At 36.1% G+C, this 10,000-nt stretch overlaps 1 pseudogene; it reads right to left on the bottom strand.

Moving 5' to 3' along the window:
- LOC127931965 (dynamin-2-like) overlaps window positions 1-10,000 on the bottom strand; it is an 86,957-nt pseudogene that overhangs the window by 18,647 nt on the left and 58,310 nt on the right.

The following is a 10,000-nucleotide window of genomic DNA, read 5'->3' as shown; positions in this document are numbered from 1 at the left end:
CTAGTTAGTTAGCTAACTGTCTAGGTGACATCATCTGATTCAGTAGCTATCTAGTTAGTTAGTTAACTGTCTAGGTGACATCATCTGATTCAGTAGCTATCTAGTTAGTTAGTTAACTGTCTAGATGACATCAGCTGATTCAGTAGCTATCTAGTGAGTTAGCTAACTGTCTAGGTGACATCATCTGATTCAGTAGCTATCTAGTTAGTTAGTTAACTGTCTAGGTGACATCATCTGATTCAGTAGCTATCTAGTGAGTTAGCTAACTGTCTAGGTGACATCATCTGATTCAGTAGCTATCTAGTTAGTTAGTTAGGTGACATCAACTGTATCTAGTTAGTGACATCATCTGATTCAGTAGCTATCTAGTTAGTTAGTTAACTGTCTAGGTGACATCATCTGATTCAGTAGCTATCTAGTTAGTTAGTTAACTGTCTAGATGACATCATCTAGTTAGTTAGTTAACTGATTCAGTAGCTATCTAGTTAGTTAGCTAACTGTCTAGGTGACATCATCTGATTCAGTAGCTATCTAGTTAGTTAGTTAACTGTCTAGGAGTGACATCATCTGATTCAGTAGCTATCTAGTTAGTTAGTTAACTGTCTAGATGACATCAGCTGATTCAGTAGCTATCTAGTTAGTTAGCTAACTGTCTAGGTGACATCATCTGATTCAGTAGCTATCTAGTTAGTTAGTTAACTGTCTAGGTGACATCATCTGATTCAGTAGCTATCTAGTTAGTTAGCTAACTGTCTAGGTGACATCATCTGATTCAGTAGCTATCTAGTTAGTTAGTTAACTGTCTAGGTGACATCATCTGATTCAGTAGCTATCTAGTTAGTTAGCATAACTGTCTAGGTGACATCATCTGATTCAGTAGCTATCTAGTTAGTTAGTTAACTGTCTAGGTGACATCATCTGATTCAGTAGCTATCTAGTTAGTTAGTTAACTGTCTAGGTGACATCATCTGATTCAGTAGCTATCTAGTTAGTTAGCTAACTGTCTAGGTGACATCATCTGATTCAGTAGCTATCTAGTTAGTTAGTTAACTGTCTAGGTGACATCATCTGATTCAGTAGCTATCTAGTTAGTTAGTTAACTGTCTAGGTGACATCATCTGATTCAGTAGCTATCTAGTTAGTTAGTTAACTGTCTAACATCATCTGTCTAGCTATCTAGTGACATCATCATCTGATTCAGTAGCTATCTAGTTTAGTTAGTTAAACTGTCTAGGTGACATCATCTGATTCAGTAGCTATCTAGTTAGTTAGTTAACTGTCTAGGTGACATCATCTGATTCAGTAGCTATCTAGTTAGTTAGTTAACTGTCTAGGTGACATCATCTGATTCAGTAGCTATCTAGTTAGTTAGTTAACTGTCTAGGTGACATCATCTGATTCAGTAGCTATCTAGTTAGTTAGTTGTCTAACATCATCTGATTCAGTAGCTAGTTAGTTAGAACATCATCTGATTCAGTAGCTATCTAGTTAGTTAGCTAACTGTCTAGGTGACATCATCTGATTCAGTAGCTATCTAGTTAGTTAGTTAACTGTCTAGGTGACATCATCTGATTCAGTAGCTATCTAGTTAGTTAGTTAACTGTCTAGGTGACATCATCTGATTCAGTAGCTAGTTAGTTAGTTAACTGTCTAGGTGACATCATCTGATTCAGTAGCTATCTAGTTAGTTAGTTAACTGTCTAGGTGACATCATCTGATTCAGTAGCTATCTAGTTAGTTAGCTAACTGTCTAGATGACATCATCTGATTCAGTAGCTATCTAGTTAGTTAGTTAGTTAACTGTCTAGGTGACATCATCTGATTCAGTAGCTATCTAGTTAGTTAGTTAACTGTCTAGGTGACATCATCTGATTCAGTAGCTATCTAGTTAGTTAGTTAACTGTCTAGGTGACATCATCTGATTCAGTAGCTATCTAGTTAGTTAGTTAACTGTCTAGGTGACATCATCTGATTCAGTAGCTATCTAGTTAGTTAGTTAACTGTCTAGGTGACATCATCTGATTCAGTAGCTATCTAGTTAGTTAGTTAACTGTCTAGGTGACATCATCTGATTCAGTAGCTATCTAGTTAGTTACATCATCTGATTCAGTACTATCTAGTTAGTTAGTTAACTGTCTAGGTGACATCATCTGATTCAGTAGCTATCTAGTTAGTTAGTTAACTGTCTAGGTGACATCATCTGATTCAGTAGCTATCTAGTTAGTTAGCAGTAACTGTCTGTCTAGGTGACATCATCTGATTCAGTAGCTATCTAGTTAGTTAGTTAACTGTCTAGGTGACATCATCTGATTCAGTAGCTATCTAGTTAGTTAGTTAACTGTCTAGGTGACATCATCTGATTCAGTAGCTATCTAGTTAGTTAGTTAACTGTCTAGGTGACATCATCTGATTCAGTAGCTATCTAGTTAGTTAGTTAACTGTCTAGGTGACATCATCTGATTCAGTAGCTATCTAGTTAGTTAGTTAACTGTCTAGGTGACATCATCTGATTCAGTAGCTATCTAGTTAGTTAGTTAACTGTCTAGGTGACATCATCTGATTCAGTAGCTATCTAGTTAGTTAGTTAACTGTCTAGGTGACATCATCTGATTCAGTAGCTATCTAGTTAGTTAGTTAACTGTCTAGGTGACATCATCTGATTCAGTAGCTATCTAGTTAGTTAGTTAACTGTCTAGGTGACATCATCTGATTCAGTAGCTATCTAGTTAGTTAGTTAACTGTCTAGGTGACATCATCTGATTCAGTAGCTATCTAGTTAGTTAGTTAACTGTCTAGGTGACATCATCTGATTCAGTAGCTATCTAGTTAGTTAGTTAACTGTCTAGGTGACATCATCTGATTCAGTAGCTATCTAGTTAGTTAGTTAACTGTCTAGGTGACATCATCTGATTCAGTAGCTATCTAGTTAGTTAGTTAACTGTCTAGGTGACATCATCTGATTCAGTAGCTATCTAGTTAGTTAGTTAACTGTCTAGGTGACATCATCTGATTCAGTAGCTATCTAGTTAGTTAGTTAACTGTCTAGGTGACATCATCTGATTCAGTAGCTATCTAGTTAGTTAGTTAACTGTCTAGGTGACATCATCTGATTCAGTAGCTATCTAGTTAGTTAGTTAACTGTCTAGGTGACATCATCTGATTCAGTAGCTATCTAGTTAGTTAGTTAACTGTCTAGGTGACATCATCTGATTCAGTAGCTATCTAGTTAGTTAGTTAACTGTCTAGGTGACATCATCTGATTCAGTAGCTATCTAGTTAGTTAGTTAACTGTCTAGGTGACATCATCTGATTCAGTAGCTATCTAGTTAGTTAGTTAACTGTCTAGGTGACATCATCTGATTCAGTAGCTATCTAGTTAGTTAGTTAACTGTCTAGGTGACATCATCTGATTCAGTAGCTATCTAGTTAGTTAGTTAACTGTCTAGGTGACATCATCTGATTCAGTAGCTATCTAGTTAGTTAGTTAACTGTCTAGGTGACATCATCTGATTCAGTAGCTATCTAGTTAGTTAGTTAACTGTCTAGGTGACATCATCTGATTCAGTAGCTATCTAGTTAGTTAGTTAACTGTCTAGGTGACATCATCTGATTCAGTAGCTATCTAGTTAGTTAGTTAACTGTCTAGGTGACATCATCTGATTCAGTAGCTATCTAGTTAGTTAGTTAACTGGTGACATCATCTGATTCAGTAGCTATCTAGTCTGTCTAGGTGACATCATCTGATTCAGTAGCTATCTAGTTAGTTAGTTAACTGTCTAGGACATCATCTGATTCAGTAGCTATCTAGTTAGTTAGTTAACTGTAGCTCATCTATTCAGTAGCTATCTAGTTAGTTAACTGTCTAGGTGACATCATCTGATTCAGTAGCTATCTAGTTAGTTAGTTAACTGTCTAGGTGACATCATCTGATTCAGTAGCTATCTAGTTAGTTAGTTAACTGTCTAGGTGACATCATCTGATTCAGTAGCTATCTAGTTAGTTAGTTAACTGTCTAGGTGACATCATCTGATTCAGTAGCTATCTAGTTAGTTAGTTAACTGTCTAGGTGACATCATCTGATTCAGTAGCTATCTAGTTAGTTAGTTAACTGTCTAGGTGACATCATCTGATTCAGTAGCTATGACATCATCTGATTAGTTATCTAGTTAACTGTCTAGGTGACATCATCTGATTCAGTAGCTATCTAGTTAGTTAGTTAACTGTCTAGGTGACATCATCTGATTCAGTAGCTATCTAGTTAGTTAGTTAACTGTCTAGGTGACATCATCTGATTCAGTAGCTATCTAGTGACATATCTGTTAGTTAACTGTCTAGGTGACATCATCTGATTCAGTAGCTATCTAGTTAGTTAGTTAACTGTCTAGGTGACATCATCTGATTCAGTAGCTATCTAGTTAGTTAGTTAACTGTTAACTGTCTAGGTGACATCATCTGATTCAGTAGCTATCTAGTTAGTTAGTTAACTGTCTAGGTGACATCATCTGATTCAGTAGCTATCTAGTTAGTTAGTTAACTGTCTAGGTGACATCATCTGATTCAGTAGCTATCTAGTTAGTTAGTTAGTCTAGGTTCATCTGACTATCTAGTTAGTTAGTTAGGTGACATCATCTGATTCAGTAGCTATCTAGTTAGTTAGTTAACTGTCTAGTGACATCAGATTCAGTAGCTATCTAGTTAGTTAGTTAACTGTCTAGGTGACATCATCTGATTCAGTAGCTATCTAGTTAGTTAGTTAACTGTCTAGGTGACATCATCTGATTCAGTAGCTATCTAGTTAGTTAGCTAACTGTCTAGGTGACATCATCTGATTCAGTAGCTATCTAGTTAGTTAGTTAACTGTCTAGGTGACATCATCTGATTCAGTAGCTATCTAGTTAGTTAGTTAACTGTCTAGGTGACATCATCTGATTCAGTAGCTATCTAGTTAGTTAGTTAACTGTCTAGGTGACATCATCTGAGTAGCTAGTTAGTTAGCTAACTGTCTAGGTGACATCATCTGATTCAGTAGCTATCTAGTTAGTTAGTTAACTGTCTAGGTGACATCATCTGAGTAGCTATCTAGTTAGTTAGTTAACTATCTAGATTCAGTTAGTTAACTGTCTAGGTGACATCATCTGATTCAGTAGCTATCTAGTTAGTTAGTTAACTGTCTAGGTGACATCATCTGATTCAGTAGCTATCTAGTTAGTTAGTTAACTGTCTAGGTGACATCATCTGATTCAGTAGCTATCTAGTTAGTTAGTTAACTGTCTAGGTGACATCATCTGATTCAGTAGCTATCTAGTTAGTTAGTTAACTGTCTAGGTGACATCATCTGATTCAGTAGCTATCTAGTTAGTTAGTTAACTGTCTAGGTGACATCATCTGATTCAGTAGCTATCTAGTTAGTTAGTTAACTGTCTAGGTGACATCATCTGATTCAGTAGCTATCTAGTTAGTTAGTTAACTGTCTAGGTGACATCATCTGATTCAGTAGCTATCTAGTTAGTTAGTTAACTGTCTAGGTGACATCATCTGATTCAGTAGCTATCTAGTTAGTTAACTGTCTAGTTAACTGTCTAGGTGACATCATCTGATTCAGTAGCTATCTAGTTAGTTAGTTAACTGTCTAGGTGACATCATCTGATTCAGTAGCTATCTAGTTAGTTAGTTAACTGTCTAGGTGACATCATCTGATTCAGTAGCTATCTAGTTAGTTAGTTAACTGTCTAGGTGACATCATCTGATTCAGTAGCTATCTAGTTAGTTAGTTAACTGTCTAGGTGACATCATCTGATTCAGTAATCTAGTTAGTTAGTTAACTGTCTAGGTGACATCATCTGATTCAGTAGCTATCTAGTTAGTTAGTTAACTGTCTAGGTGACATCATCTGATTCAGTAGCTATCTAGTTAGTTAGTTAACTGTCTGAGGTGACATCGTCTGATTCAGTAGCTATCTAGTTAGTTAGTTAACTGTCTAGGTGACATCATCTGATTCAGTAGCTATCTAGTTAGTTAGTTAACTGTCTAGGTGACATCATCTGATTCAGTAGCTATCTAGTTAGTTAGTTAACTGTCTAGGTGACATCATCTGATCAGTAGCTATCTAGTTAGTTAGTTAACTGTCTAGGTGACATCATCTGATTCAGTAGCTATCTAGTTAGTTAGTTAACTGTCTAGGTGACATCATCTGATTCGGTAGTTAGTTAACTGTCTAGGTGACATCATCTGATTCAGTAGCTATCTAGTTAGTTAGTTAACTGTCTAGGTGACATCATCTGATTCTAGTTAGTTAGTTACGGGCAACTCACAGGTGACATCATCTGATTCAGTAGCTATCTAGCTAACTGTCTAGGTGACATCATCTGATTCAGTAGCTATCTAGTTAGTTAGTTAACTGTCTAGGTGACATCATCTGATTCAGTAGCTATCTAGTTAGTTAGTTAACTGTCTAGGTGTGATTCATCAGTTAGTTAGTTAACTCTATGATTCAGTAGCTATCTAGTTAGTTAGTTAACTGTCTAGGTGACATCATCTGATTCAGTAGCTATCTAGTTAGTTAGTTAACTGTCTAGGTGACATCATCTGATTCAGTAGCTATCTAGTTAGTTAGTTAACTGTCTAGGTGACATCATCTGTCTATCTAGTTAGTTAGTTAACTGTCTAGGTGACTATCTAGTTAGTTAGTTAACTGTCTGGTGACATCATCTGATTCAGTAGCTATCTAGTTAGTTAGTTAACTGTCTAGGTGACATCAGCTGATTCAGTAGCTATCTAGTTAGTTAGTTAACTGTCTAGATGACATCATCTGATTCAGTAGCTATCTAGTTAGTTAGTTAACTGTCTAGGTGACATCATCTGATTCAGTAGCTATCTAGTTAGTTAGTTAAACTGTCTAGGTGACATCATCTGATTCAGTAGCTATCTAGTTAGTTAGTTAACTGTCTATCAGCTGACATCATCTGATTCAGTAGCTATTCTAGTTAGTTAGTTAACTGTCTAGATGACATCAGCTGATTCAGTAGCTATCTAGTTAGAATTAGTTAACTGTCTAGATGACATCAATGATTCAGTAGCTATCTAGTTAGTTAGTTAACTGTCTAGATGACATCATCTGATTCAGTAGCTATCTAGTAGGTTAGTTAACTGTCTATGTGACATCATCTGATTCAGTATCTAGTTAGTTAGTTGTTCGTTCAGGGCTATCTAGTTCTAGTTAGTTAACTGTCTAGGTGACATCAGCTGATTCAGTAGCTATCTAGTTAGTTAGTTAACTGTCTAGATGACATCAGCTGATTCAGTAGCTATCTAGTTAGTTAGTTAACTGTCTAGGTGACATCCAGCTGATTCAGTAGCTATCCCTAGTTAGTTAGTTAACTGTCTATATGACATCATCTGATTCAGTAGCTATCTAGTTAGTTAGTTAACTGTCTAGGTGACATCATCTGATTCAGTAGCTATCCTAGATTAGTTGGTTAACTGTCTAGATGACATCAGCTGATTCAGTAGCTATCTAGTTAGTTAACTGTCTATATGACATCATCTGATTCAGTAGCTATCTAGTTATTTAGCTAACTGTCTAGATGATGACATCAGCTGATTCAGTAGCTATCTAGTTAGTTAGTTAACTGTCTAGATGACATCAGCTGATTCAGTAGCTATCTAGTTAGTTAGTTAACTGTCTAGATGACATCATCTGATTCAGTAGCTATCTAGTTGGTTAGTTAACTGTCTAGAGTGACATCATCTGATTCAGTAGCTATCCTAGTTAGTTAGTTAACTGTCTAGGTGACATCATCTGATTCAGTAGCTATCTAGTTAGTTAGCTAACTGTCTAGATGACATCATCTGATTCAGTAGCTATCTAGTTAGTTAGCTAACTGTCTAGATGACATCAGCTGATTCAGTAGCTATCTAGTTAGTTAGTTAACTGTCTAGGTGACATCATCTGATTCAGTAGCTATCTAGTTAGTTAGTTAACTGTCTAGGTGACATCATCTGATTCAGTAGCTATCTAGTTAGTTAGTTAACTGTCTAGGTGACATCATCTGATTCAGTAGCTATCTAGTTAGTTAGTTAACTGTCTAGGTGACATCATCTGATTCAGTAGCTATCTAGTTAGTTAGTTAACTGTCTAGGTGACATCATCTGATTCAGTAGCTATCTAGTTAGTTAGTTAACTGTCTAGGTGACATCATCTGATTCAGTAGCTATCTAGTTAGTTAGTTAACTGTCTAGGTGACATCATCTGATTCAGTAGCTATCTAGTTAGTTAGTTAACTGTCTAGGTGACATCATCTGATTCAGTAGCTATCTAGTTAGTTAGTTAACTGTCTAGGTGACATCATCTGATTCAGTAGCTATCTAGTTAGTTAGTTAACTGTCTAGGTGACATCATCTGATTCAGTAGCTATCTAGTTAGTTAGTTAACTGTCTAGGTGACATCATCTGATTCAGTAGCTATCTAGTTAGTTAGTTAACTGTCTAGGTGACATCATCTGATTCAGTAGCTATCTAGTTAGTTAGTTAACTGTCTAGGTGACATCATCTGATTCAGTAGCTATCTAGTTAGTTAGTTAACTGTCTAGGTGACATCATCTGATTCAGTAGCTATCTAGTTAGTTAGTTAACTGTCTAGGTGACATCATCTGATTCAGTAGCTATCTAGTTAGTTAGTTAACTGTCTAGGTGACATCATCTGATTCAGTAGCTATCTAGTTAGTTAGTTAACTGTCTAGGTGACATCATCTGATTCAGTAGCTATCTAGTTAGTTAGTTAACTGTCTAGGTGACATCATCTGATTCAGTAGCTATCTAGTTAGTTAGTTAACTGTCTAGGTGACATCATCTGATTCAGTAGCTATCTAGTTAGTTAGTTAACTGTCTAGGTGACATCATCTGATTCAGTAGCTATCTAGTTAGTTAGTTAACTGTCTAGGTGACATCATCTGATTCAGTAGCTATCTAGTTAGTTAGTTAACTGTCTAGGTGACATCATCTGATTCAGTAGCTATCTAGTTAGTTAGTTAACTGTCTAGATGACATCATCTGATTCAGTAGCTATCTAGTTAGTTAGTTAGTTAACTGTCTAGGTGACATCATCTGATTCAGTAGCTATCTAGTTAGTTAGTTAACTGTCTAGGTGACATCATCTGATTCAGTAGCTATCTAGTTAGTTAGCTAACTGTCTAGATGACATCATCTGATTCAGTAGCTATCTAGTTAGTTAGTTAGTTAACTGTCTAGGTGACATCATCTGATTCAGTAGCTATCTAGTTAGTTAGTTAACTGTCTAGGTGACATCATCTGATTCAGTAGCTATCTAGTTAGTTAGTTAACTGTCTAGGTGACATCATCTGATTCAGTAGCTATCTAGTTAGTTAGTTAACTGTCTAGGTGACATCATCTGATTCAGTAGCTATCTAGTTAGTTAGTTAACTGTCTAGGTGACATCATCTGATTCAGTAGCTATCTAGTGAGTTAGCTAACTGTCTAGATGACATCATCTGATTCAGTAGCTATCTAGTTAGTTAGCGAACTGTCTAGATGACATCATCTGATTCAGTAGCTATCTAGTTAGTTAGCTAACTGTCTAGGTGACATCATCTGATTCAGTAGCTATCTAGTTAGTTAGCTAACTGTCTAGGTGACATCATCTGATTCAGTAGCTATCTAGTTAGTTAGTTAACTGTCTAGATGACATCATCTGATTCAGTAGCTATCTAGTGAGTTAGTTAACTGTCTAGATGACATCAGCTGATTCAGTAGCTATCTAGTTAGTTAGTTAACTGTCTAGGTGACATCATCTGATTCAGTAGCTATCTAGTTAGTTAGTTAACTGTCTAGATGACATCATCTGATTCAGTAGCTATCTAGTTAGTTAGTTAACTGTCTAGATGACATCATCTGATTCAGTAGCTATCTAGTTAGTTAGTTAACTGTCTAGGTGACATCATCTGATTCAGTAGCTATCTAGTTAGTTAGCTAACTGTCTAGATGA

The sequence above is a fragment of the Oncorhynchus keta genome, chromosome 10 (assembly GCF_023373465.1).
Source record: "Oncorhynchus keta strain PuntledgeMale-10-30-2019 chromosome 10, Oket_V2, whole genome shotgun sequence".
NCBI lineage: Eukaryota > Metazoa > Chordata > Actinopteri > Salmoniformes > Salmonidae > Oncorhynchus > Oncorhynchus keta.
This window is presented reverse-complemented; position numbering and strand designations above follow the sequence as displayed.